This window comes from Montipora capricornis, chromosome 11 (genome assembly GCF_036669925.1).
Source record: "Montipora capricornis isolate CH-2021 chromosome 11, ASM3666992v2, whole genome shotgun sequence".
Classification (NCBI taxonomy): Eukaryota; Metazoa; Cnidaria; class Anthozoa; order Scleractinia; family Acroporidae; genus Montipora; species Montipora capricornis.
In genome coordinates, this window is record NC_090893.1 from 40,817,086 (window position 1) to 40,829,585 (window position 12,500).

The 12,500-nt window shown below is 37.2% G+C and overlaps 2 protein-coding genes across 6 annotated transcripts in view; one reads left to right on the top strand and one right to left on the bottom strand.

Moving 5' to 3' along the window:
• The window catches only part of LOC138024274 (uncharacterized), an 847,896-nt gene that overhangs the window by 595,934 nt on the left and 239,462 nt on the right, over positions 1-12,500 (top strand). The window lies entirely within an intron of this gene.
• The window catches only part of LOC138024236 (receptor-type tyrosine-protein phosphatase delta-like), a 62,979-nt gene continuing 58,313 nt past the window's right edge, over positions 7,835-12,500 (bottom strand). The window contains exons 13-16 of one of the 2 annotated variants that reach the window (XR_011126932.1): positions 12,416-12,500; positions 10,438-10,491; positions 8,994-9,111; positions 7,835-8,733 (exon numbers count right to left, since the gene is read on the bottom strand). The exon at positions 12,416-12,500 is cut by the window's right edge and continues 125 nt beyond it. The gene's annotated coding sequence lies outside the window, so the exon portion shown is untranslated. Of the gene's footprint in view, positions 8,734-8,993; positions 9,112-10,437; positions 11,544-12,415 lie in introns of both variants that reach the window. The other variant, XR_011126931.1, reaches the window with a different exon arrangement.

The window sequence follows — 12,500 nt, forward strand, 5'->3', positions numbered from 1 at the left end:
TTTCCAAAGATAGGTTTCACTATTATCCGGGGAATTATTCACTAGTAATAGCTAAAACCAATTAATCTAGCTACTTGTAAATGAACAAATAACCAGGCTGTGGGATTAGTTAATGTTAGCTCATTAGTTTGCAATTCTTTGATCTCTTCAACCCACAGGCACCGCAACGCATTGCCACAGATTTGGGAGTCTGCGTAAAGACAAGGGTTGGGAAAAAAAAACAAGAAAATGTATGTTTTCGTTTTATTGCAACAATTTTAATATTGAAAACAGACATAACCATATTCCTTTAGGTAATGTTGAGAAAGCTTGTACGTCTTCTGCTTAGGTCGAGCTTCTAGCTCGAGCTCGAGGTTTGCGCAAAACCACTGGGAATTATTTCTGTTCGCCTAAAAGACCCAATAAATATCGCTCAAAACAGTAAACTGCTTAAAAGACGGAAAAAATTCTGGACATTCAGCCTTTACTTGTGCCATCAAAAATGCCTCTTTCCTGTCTAATTTCGGAAACTGCATCAGATACCATGTCTCATACCATCCCCTTTAACTTGCCTGTAAGCCGATCTTATTATAAAATAGGTTAAATGAATGTCATATTATATTTAGTCATTTGATGGGGCACTGCAAGCCGGCTAGTAGATTTTTCTTTTCGGTCGAAACCATCTGTAACTCAAAGGTCAATAATGTACCTCACATATTTCTGACATAATAATGAAAAGAAACGTTTGTTTAGTTTCCCAATTAATGAAAACATCCTTTCACACACACACCCCTCCCCCATAATTAACCCAATCACGCAATTTTGGTTGAAGCCCATTGAGCTAATGGAAAATTGACACACTGATCTCGTAATTACCGGAATCTCTTGTCAAATTATTGCAATGTATAAGGAAGTTTACTTTTCGTCTTGTTTACTTAATGAAAAAATCGCATGTTCTAATCACCAATTTGCTTTGAATACACATTACTCGCGTTGCTAAAGTAGGATTTCAAGAAGGGGGCTCCATTTAATTGCTGAGTTCGAGTGTAAGATGGCTTCGAGTTCGTTCAAAATTCGCAAACAAGCGTCTTATAGAGAGAAGCTAGCCGAAGAAATGGACTGTATGTTTAGTGTCAATCGCGGGCCATTGACGCCGCGCAAACGAGACGCTTCGCAGTTTGAGGAATGTCGATGCAGAGCGCAAGTTCAAAGAATGAAGAACGCTTTCCGTACGTTGTCATTCCGTTCACAACCGACTATCGGAGAAGAGCACCTGAGAAGATCAGCAAAATGCACTGCTGAAGCACCAAGCACAAGGGGCGACCTTGTTGTGGAAAAGAAATACGAAGATTTGATTCACGACTTCGTGCCTGATTGCTTCGAGCACATCCAGAATTTCCATCATTACCGGAGCGATCTCGCAAGGATAAACTCCGGCTTCAAGGTAATATATCTAAGCGACAGTGAAAGGACAGCAAATAGCGAGAATGAGCTTGGAAAGGTATATAAACAATATGTCAAAAGCGTTAGCCCGAATTCTTCTTTTAAAGGTTATTTGCAAAGGGTCCGTGGTAATACTATGCAACCAGAAAAGATAGAAAACACGAGCGAGGTTGCCAAGGATACCTTAACTTTGTCTCAAAAACGCGGATTCGAGGGCATCGAAAAGTGTAATGGGAGACTTAAAGCAAGCACGAGATATTCTAATCTTGAGGTTTTTGGGGAAGATCCCTCGAGAAGCTGCATAGCTTCCAATGAAGCGAGTTCGAGAAATAAACAGAAACAGCGATTACCGAGTCCGGGTGATGGCAGCGAGGATGATGCAACAAGTGATATAGAAGACACACGTGGCAGGCTCGAAAAGGCGAATGGGAAATCCATGCCGAGCCAGCCGAGTTTTCAAAGTATTGACAGCAATTTTTCTGGTACAAAACCTCCGGTCACTACCCCCAACAGAGTGTCCAGAGGATCGTCCGTACGAACGCTTGTTTATGAAAACCGCAGAGGTGATAAAAGTGTTAACCTCAACGGAACATCGTTTCGGCTAGAACCCTCAGCGTGGCAAGTAGAACAGAATCACTGTCCCCACGGCCTTGCACTATTTCATTCACGTTTCCCACATCTTAAAGCGAGTTCTCTTCCTTCCAGCCCCACGAGACAAAGATGGAGTGAAACGGCAACTCCTCCTTGGCAATAATACAGAGTTCTCTGCGATGCATTTCGACCAAACAACTCGCCCCAGAGCGTCGTGTGCAGGACACGTTACCCCAGTGGGTATAAAAGACCAAAGTTTGAGTCCACCACAGAGCTTGAGTACTATATTCATGTTGTATCCAAAGCGTTTGTATGAATAAACTTGGTTAAACTTGGAACGAAGAAAATTCTGTACTGTGTTTGCCGAAATGGCTATAGCAATTTAAAAGCACATTTCTTAGTGAATCCGGGAGGATGACAGCGGAAGTTGCAGCTCTTGGTTTAGACGAATATTTGTGTTAACCCTGATACAATTTAAGGTAATTCCCTTGAAATTGTTCTACTATCAAACCTTTTTGGAAACTTGGCATAATTAACATTTATGAGATGAACATTAAAAAAGTGCAATTAAAAAATGGGGTCACCGGGCTTGTTTACGCGTCAGCAGGCTCTTAAAATGGCGTATTTTTACTGGTTGCGCTTTAAAAATTCGAATCACCTTCATTATACGGAATTAAGTCTTGGTTACTTGAAAGACACAAAATTTTATTTTGAAAATAAAGCTTCTTTTATTCACATAAGCAGTATTACTTCATTTACGCCGTTTTTGATTGCCTGGTAGTGGGAATAGTGCACTCTTTGGGACAGTTCCATGGTTAGCTTGAAGTCCTCGCCTTGCCAAAAAAATTCATGTTCTACTATCAAACTTTTTTTCTTCTTCAAATATATTCTTTATTAGACTGTTCTTAGCAACTACCTGACAAAAAAAATCGGGGATCACCATGCTCATTTGAGAGAAAAGGAGCATTTATTTCGCTATCGGGCTTAGTTTGAGGGAAATCTCTCACGTTTTGTACACTCATGTGCTCATGTGTGCGCGCTAATGACGCAAAAATCGTGCGCAGTAGGGATGCGCAATGCAATACTAAGGAATCACCTTAACTGTTACTCTAATTAGGTTTTTTGTCTAAATTCATAGAAAGACCCTTTCGATGTAAGTAGAGGTTTGCTCATTTCAATTCGCAGACTTGCAAACAACGGGAAAGAATGTACAAAAGTTTAACGGCCTGTGTTCAACCGTGCTGAACGTCAGGCAATTTACTCGTTAATAGAGACGCTATTGAAGGCCAATAAGATTAACCATTTACTAACACTTTTAAGATGAACTCTTTTTTGGCATTCTCTGTGATTATCGCCGATCTACTTGGATCTACAATAGTCTGCGATCGTCTGAAATCACATGACAACTGTGAAAATACCAAGAAAGGATATTGTTGTGCGTTGATAAACAGCTTTCAACATCTCCATCAATAAAGAAATCTCTACGAGTAAAAAAGTTTTTATTGCTAAAATTGTGTTCATAACTTCGAGGATCATAGCTCCACTTGATTTCATATCCTCAGTTGAATATATGATTCATTTCATATATCATTTCATTCGTTGGTTCATTCATTGCATGAGAAGGCGTCTCTAAGCTATTGCTAAATTGTGTTCATAACTGCAAGGATCATAGCTACATTTAAGGAAACTTCAGTCTATAGAACTCCAACCTATATGCTTGAGAAATAACTTTGTTCTTCTGGCATGGGTGGGTTCCCCAGTACAGTCACAAGTGAGTCTATTTAAAATCAGTCCCTGAAAAAACATGGCAAAAGCAGTCACGCGTGACATCGCTTCATCTGATTGGTTAAAATTGGCGGCCCTTTGTTTGTTTTCGCGCGTAAAGTGTATCTAAAAATAAGCCCACTTGTGACTGTGATGGGGCAAGAGAGAAAGACTCTTATCTAATTCATTCTTGTTGTGTATTCTCAAGAAAAACGGCTTATCTACCGTAATTCGGAAAGTCGTTAAGTTAATTAAGACATAACATAGGTATTTAATATGCATAAAGACTTATAGATAGTAAGAAATGAGCTATTATAAATCAAAGAATGTTTCCAGAATAAAGACCAGCTTACCGGACGTTGAGTTGCGTTCAAATGGGCTTTTATTGACCGAATGCATAAATGGCGGCCAAAAATATATTTTTTTGTTTATGTGCAAATGAGACTCACAAGCCTCGCTCTCAAGCAACCTTTCTTTTGTGTTTTATCCATGCAAACGAGGCTAGTGAGGCCAATTAGCACATAAACACAAAAATATTTTCTTGGCCGTTATTTATGCATTCGGTCTATTAAGCTTAGCATTCTATTACGGGCCTCTTGCAACTTGAAGGCTTTTTACCTTATGCACAAATGAAATGAAATGAAATAATGAGACTGCATTAAATTGTGGGCTTGATATCAGGCGGGCGTTCAGTTTGTATACTGTGGCCGTGAAGGACCGGGGAGGAATCGGAAGCAAATTGTAAGAGCGCATTTCCGAACGATTGGAACTGAACCCCACAGGAACTCCCACAGTCAGGTAGGACACTTCATGGTAAATACATAACAAAAAAAAGACGTTGGGGCCGAACAGGGAGACGATAATCGATCATTCCATGCTCCCTAAGTATATCGTTTGAAGTGTTTAGTAACTCCTTGGAACTATTTAATCCTGAGCACTTGTTCGGGATTTGTTAGTTTTAATGACCGGCGCGGTCATGAAGTATTTTCACCTTGTCAGTGTAACGCATTGTTGTGTATTTGTCATAGAGTGTCCCACCTGACTGTGGCAGATCCGTTCTGGGTTCTCGAAAGTCCCGACCTTTTAACATGTTTTTAAGCCAATTAAAAGAAACATGTCTGTAAAGTTTGACGACTTAAATCCTCTCTGTTCTTGAGATACAGAAGACATTGTGACACCCGAAAATGGCCCGTAAAGTTTCGGGATTTTCGAGAAACGGGCCCCTGGTCACAACCACTTTCGATTTGCTGTTGCCTCTGTTTATCAAAGCAAAGCAATGTTGATTGTTTCTTTGAAAAACCACTCCTTTGTAGGAAAGATACTTTTCGTCCTTGGCCGACGAACCTTGATTAGGAATCGAACGCAAACTGCGGTGACAAACATAAAGCTAACATGAGGACTTGACGTCGTTTCGTATGTCTCAACAGACATCTGGAGAAGTAACGGTTACCGTTAGCTAATTTTTTTGAAATATATAACAATAATTTGAGTAGCTTATGAGGTAATATTGATAGTAACAAAAGGAGGTAATACAATACTCTACAAAGACATACAAGAAACAATGAAAACAAAAGACAATATATCCCAATAAAGATACAACTTTTCGCTGCTAACGTATTCATTTAACGTATTCATTTCCTGATCTTCCGCCATCCTTAAGTGAATACGTTAGCATCGAAAAGCTGTATCTTTATTAATACGTTTTACATGTGTATTAGGTATATGCATTTCAGTTATGCGCTTGTTTAGCCTTATCTTTGTCACCGTAATCTGCGTTCAATTAGAAGGACTGCCAGTTTGCCTTCATTACAGGGATTATCAGTCACACGCGCCCTTCAACGACTTTTTTTTTTCATTTTTCAAAACCAAATTTGAATGGACGTCAATCAAACATTTGATTGACGTCCACCCAAAATTTAGTTTCCTGAAAATGAAAAAAGGTCATTGAGGGACGCTTGTGACTGATAATCCATGTGAACACGATAAACTGTCTTTCTAACGATTTGATCTCTTAACAAAGAATTGTTAACTGCGCATGTAACTGGTAACTGCATTCATGCAGTTGGAATATGTATTTCCCTCTAATTTCACTAGGATAATGAAGCGAGTTTTGATTACCCGTCGTAAACCAAAGTAATTGCGAGGACAAAACACAATAGGTACGAACCCCGAACTAAACCAATCAGAATGATTCAAAGCAACTCCTTCTAATTTACTAAAAGCGTGGGAAAATACCCTCCAACAAAGCTCAATTTTTTTGGGTTTCGCTTTTCATTGGTCGAAAAGGTGGCACGAGCTTTCTAATCTAATCATTAACCTTAGAAGCGGCAATCAGACAATTTCAGTTCCTCCAACAATCAATTGAGTTTAGATCGGTTAGTTCAAGTCCTCGAGCCTTTGAGTGACAACCATCACTGGAAAACTCGAAAATTTACATACTATGTAAATAATATGTAAATAACATGTAAATCCATGAAAATTTACTGTAAAAGGTAATTTACATGGTTTTTGGACTTTTACATGTTTCCAATAATCATGTAAATATCACGTAAATTTATCGATTTGAAAATGTAAATGTTAGACAAGATGCTGTAAATTCTGAAGACAAAACTTAGGGAGATCATGTAAATAACATGTAAATTGGAGGAAGAGGCACAGTTCAGATACTGAAAATAACACGTAACTCAAAAAAGGGAGACTGTCCAGATCCTGTAAATAACATGTAAATCGTAAAAGGGAGACTCTCAAGATCGTGTAAATAACATGTAAAAAGAAAAAGGGAGACTGTCAAGATCCTGTAAATAACATGGAAATCGAAAAAGGGAGACTGTCAAGATCCTGTAAATAACATGGAAATCGAAAAAGGGAGACTGTCAAGATCCTGTAAATATGATGTAAATTGAAAAAGGGAGACTGTCAAGATCCTGTAAATAACATGGAAATCGAAAACGGGAGACTGTCAAGATCCTGTAAATAACATGGAAATCGAAAAAGGAAGACTGTCAAGATCCTGTAAATATGATGTAAATTGAAAAAGGGAGACTGTCAAGATCCTGTAAATAACATGTAAATTGAAAAAAGGAGACTGTCAAGATCCTGTAAATAACATGGAAATCGAAAAAGGGAGACTGTCAAGATCCTGTAAATATGATGTAAATTGAAAAAGGGAGACTGTCAAGATCGTGTAAATAACATGTAAAACGAAAAAGGGAGACTGTCAAGATCCTGTAAATAACATGGAAATCGAAAAAGGGAGACTGTCAAGATCGTGTAAATATGATGTAAATTGAAAAAGGGAGACTGTCATGATCGTGTAAATAACATGGAAATTGAAAAAGGGAGACTGTCAAGATCGCGTAAATAATATGTAAATTGAAAAAGGGAGACTGTCAAGATCCTGTAAATAACATGGAAATCGAAAAAGGGAGACTGTCAAGATCCTGTAAATAGCATGTAAATCGAAAATGGGAGACTGTCAAGATCCTGTAAATATCACGTAAGTTGAAAAAATGAGACTGTCAAGATCTTGTAAATAACACATAAATCGAAAAGGAAAACTGAAAAGATCCTGTAAATATCATAGAAATTGGAAAAGGGAGCCTTTAAAGATCTTGTAACCATCAAGTAAATCAAAGAAAGGGAGACTGCCAAGATATCGTAAAGATCATCTTATCTGATGAAAGAGGGCTCAAAAACAATAAAATGATTACTGCAGATAAATGTGTGAAAAAAGTCGTCCCTGGTACACTGTAGAAGGGTTATCCACCTCGTATCAAGCCAACCCAGGCAAAAGGATTTGTGATACATTTTTTTTGTATCAAATACAAAAAAAAAAAGAGTTTTAATAAACAAAACAACAAAGCTGCTTCAAGGGGAAGGCTGGTTGGCAAAATACAGCTTGGAAGTGAGGGTAATCCTCCTACAAGGAACAACTTTTCACCTTCTAAATAGGCTCGTAGATAAAGGGGCTGTTGATAATGTAAGTTCCCCGAAAAAGAAATAAACTTAACATACTTCAAAGTCTTTTATTGTTGCAATATAGTCTAGTATAGTCTTTGTATTGCTGCATTAAAACCTGAATTAAATGTAATCTTGTACCAGCAAGATAATTTCTTAAAATAGGTATGGAAATTTTTTAACATAATATTCTGAATTTTGGAATCTATTTTCAATAGCTATTGCACAAATATCTTCTAGTATCGTTTTTTCTTAACTAATCTTAAACCTAATATGTCTACAACTGGATTGATATCAACAGTAACAACTATTACTCAATTTGTATCTTAAATATAATAAAATAATTATATAAAAAATATATTTATTATTATTATTATCATTATTATTATTATTATTATTACTAAAGAAATGAGCAATGTATTGAGTCTCCATAATTATTGATGAAATATATTACTTAACATAATTTGTATAAGGTCTGCAACCACAAATGGACTATTCACAGGAAATGCCCTGTAGTTTTAAAATCATCTGATTTTTCCTTTGAGCTCCAAGGGCTAGAGTGAGAGGAACAGTTTATAATGTGAGGGGGAAATGGGACTTTCAACATATTTTAAATTCGTATTTCTCAATTCTGGTTGCCATTTTAACAAGGAATTTTGCCAGTTACTGGCACAATACCTGTTTTGTAACTTCTTGCAGTTACAAGTCATGAGCAGAAATCCCCTCGTGTTTGTTGATCTTTGCCAAATTCACTTTTTACTAAATTACACTTTTTAAGTTACTGTGAGTGATCACTTCACTCTCATCTTTTCTTGTTACAACTTTTCTTTCAAAGAGGACCCTTCCAAGGGACCTTAAAAGGTCATCTTTCGCTGAGTCCTTCATGCATAGTACGCAATACCTCTTCAACAAGGGCTTTAGTTTTCTCAGAGTCACATCAGACACTTTTTTTGCCCTCAAGTAATGGAGAGCAACAATGATAGCTTGATCTCTATCAACCTGTTAAAAAAAGGTAATTCACTATTAGGACAGCACGGTTCTAAATGAAAAATTCTGCGTGTATTTCTGGGATGTTTTCACCTGTAACAGGAAAGTATACTATCCAACCAAAAAATGGTCAAACTCGTCAACATGCTCTGCAGTGATTTTTCAGCTGTAATACTTACTAGCAAGATTTGAGGCAGATTTTTCCCCTTTCCTATAATAGACACCTATAAGATGCTGGAGCTTCCTGAAAAAGTTAAAAATAATGTACTTACAAAGCCTGACTCCAGCATCCTCAGTTCATCCACTTTGTTTGTCTGCACTTCACTTTCATTGTTACATGTACCTTCCTTTTCATCAATTACGCCAGAATCATTTCTTCTGATTCTTCGCCTTAAAGAAGGAATATTGACCACATGTATAGTTTAGTATTTGACATCATATGAAAAGAAGGAAATAAATACAAAACCAATAATAATTTATATTGATACAATAATTATCAAAATAATATTATTCTATTTTCATGTAAACTTTGAATTTACTTCTTCTTGTTGCTGTCAATGTGAATGTGGCATAGTCCCCTAAAATAATGTTTCACCTTCAAAGAAGTTTATAACACAGTCCCAAACATAGCGACTGTAAGAGCAACAAAGAAAATAATTTTAATCTCCTTGTAAAACCCATGAAAGATGAACAGTTTTAGTGTTCACTTTTTGATTCCTAAGAAATGAATTTACTTTTTGATTCCTAAGAAAACAAATGAGTATATCAAAGGATTTCTCATGCTTTTTTGGCTTCCAATAAAATCTTAAGCCCTGGTCAAAATTCTCTCCAAACTATCATCATCATTCACATGCTCAAGTGGCCAAAGAAGTTTGTGATAGTTGATGATACTGTAGTTCACCGGCAGTCGCACATGCAAAGTCACGTGAGCAGCTAGTTCCAGGCTCTTTCAGCATAAAAATGTGAACACTAAAATGGCTTCCCAAAGGCAGGGCCAGGCCTCATATTCCTCTATTAGTCGTAATTTTCAGTATTTTCTTTGTCATGATTATCATCTTGGATGTAAACACGAATTTCTGAAGCTGCAGCTGAGCCTCGCGAGGAACTTTTGGCGGCCATTTTAAATGAGCCCGCTGATGTTTGGGGAAAACAGCTGACCAGAAACTATCATGAACTATCATACACGTGGTCAAACGAGGAAAACTATCATTGACTATCATGAAGAATTTGAACAAGCTCAAAATGAATGATAGTTGATGATAGTGTATAACAGTTGGTGGTCCAACAGAAGAGCGAGCTTCAACTATCATTGACTTTCGTCAACAATCATGTGCCATTTGACCAGGGCTTTAGCCACAGCTGTATACACTGTACATGTAGATGTTGTAGTTTAAAATTTTTCAAAGCAATCCAGTTTTGATTTTTCTTCGTTTAATTAATATTCCTTATCATAATCTGAAACAAAGGAAAATCAAAATTGAAATTGCGTTTAAAAAAACAATTCAACCAGGACAAAATTTGAACCTGTAACCTTAACGCTATAACAATGCCCTTTCTAAGTCTGAAACAAATGAAAATCAAAATTGAACTGGTGTATAACAAAAATTCAAGCAGGAAAAAAAAATGAACCTGTAACCTTATAAAAATGAGTCCCAAAAGAGATCTATAGTGGTAAATTATATTACAGCAGTACTTTACAGGCAAAATAACAGTTACCTCAGTTTGCAAATCTACTTTCTGAACTTTAGTTGGTACATTGCCATTTGATTCCTAAAAATAAAAATAAATTGCCTCATGGTAAAGGAGTTTGAAAACAACATTAGATTTGCCAGTTAAGTCCTTACTCTTTATACATTATTAACCTCTTAAGTACTAAAAAAACAGGAGCGCCATACTAGGGAATATTGGCCCGAGGTCAAGTGATCGATCCAAACAAAACAACCAAGGGCCAACATTTTCCAGTACAGCCCCAAGCAAGTGAGGTTAGTAAGTTGTTAATTACAGTGTACATGGCAGCATTTCTTTGACAATCAGAAAATTCTCTGTTTGGAAAAGATAGGGCATTATTTTCAGGAAGGGGAGATGCAGCTTTAAGCCAGATGGAATGGAGCCTCTGAACATGCCAGTACCGGATAGCCTTCCCCCATCACAACAAACAGCCTAAAAACAGTTTTTGAGTGGCATTGCGGAGATGATGAATTCTTATCTAAAACCTAAAGTCAAAAGTAAGTGAGTCAAGATAGACTTAATCATGGTGCCCAAGCTGTTTTTGAAACAACTTCTTTTGGATTTGAGCTTGAACAAGCCGTTTTCAGCCAGGGAAGTGTGTTGTTCACACAACTTACTCACAAGTTTGTGACGGCAATGTAAGTTGAAGTCCAAACTATAATTGTCCAAACTGTAATCAAGGACTCCTACTTATTGGGACACATTAAAATTAAAAGTGTGAGTTACATGTAACTGTAATCCTCAGGTATATTCTACCCACGAGGACACAAGGTTAAAAGGACTGTAATCTTAAACGCGACTAAATCATTGCATTTTACAGTGTTTGACCTTGAATAAGTTCGCGTCACGAGGTTCCCCTTCACAATCGCATATTCTCCTCAGTTATTTGAAGATCCAGAGTGTTGATCTGGCCGGGGTTCGAACCAGCGACCTCCTGCATGAGAGCCCAATGCTCAACCAACTGAGCCACCAGTGCACTGGGAATCATACACAATTTACATGTAATCAAGGTGTGGTAAAATCTGATATTATTTTTATTATCTGATCTCTGCTTTTCCTTTGCATGCTCTTTTCCTTGAGCTGTCCTTAGAGCACTAACAAAAAAATGCCCAGAACAAAAAGAGAAAGAGTTTCATCACTAAACTGAAGGAATACATACTAGACCCCTCTTACATCTGTAACTGGAATATTGGTGTAAACATATATAGGAATAGCAATAATAAAATGAAAATAATACTAAAGACCTCATTACTCCATACTGAAAGTACCAATTAAATGTTCAACATTTAAAAAAAATGCATGTATCATGCACAAGCACAAGAAAGATGTCATGTCCTACACTGTATTACACTAGTGCCTGTACAGCACATTCATACAGGTGTACATGTACATGTGTGCTTGATTCACAAGAGGATAAATTTACACCCATTCACTTCGCCACACTGAGTTTCTCTAAACATGTTGAAGAAACAGCCTTCTCGATGAACAAAATTAACTTTAATGCCAACGATGAAGGAACCATTCTACAATCGAACAGGAACGCAAAAATGACAATACAATACGAGTGGACTTAGCTAGTAAAATGAATACACTTACAAGAACTCCGTACGGTGAGAAATGACAAGCAAGTCCTTAAGATAGTTCGCAGAGTCTTAAGAAACACAAAACATGGCCGACTCGTTTGGCCGAGAATATGAGTCCCCGGTCAGCGGGTTTACTTAAGAAGAGTCCTGTTATCATGTTGGCTGGCGCGAAACTCTGCACATGTGTTGCCTGTGCATGAGCTCATCATAAGACTGAGATTAGAGTTGTCATTCAAGCGCTTTGGATTTTTTATTGGATTTTAGCGCTATATAAATAAAGTTATTATTATTATTATTATCATTATCTACATGTAAACTCTCAAGAGGTTATATATAACACTCATACTAAGTCTGAGAGGTTGAACTGGGAAATGTTATTTTACCTGCTTTTGGTAAGCACTTGGCTTCCTTGAAGAACACATAATGTTGCTTATGTGCTTCCTGCCCTTTGTTTTGTACAGAGTAACC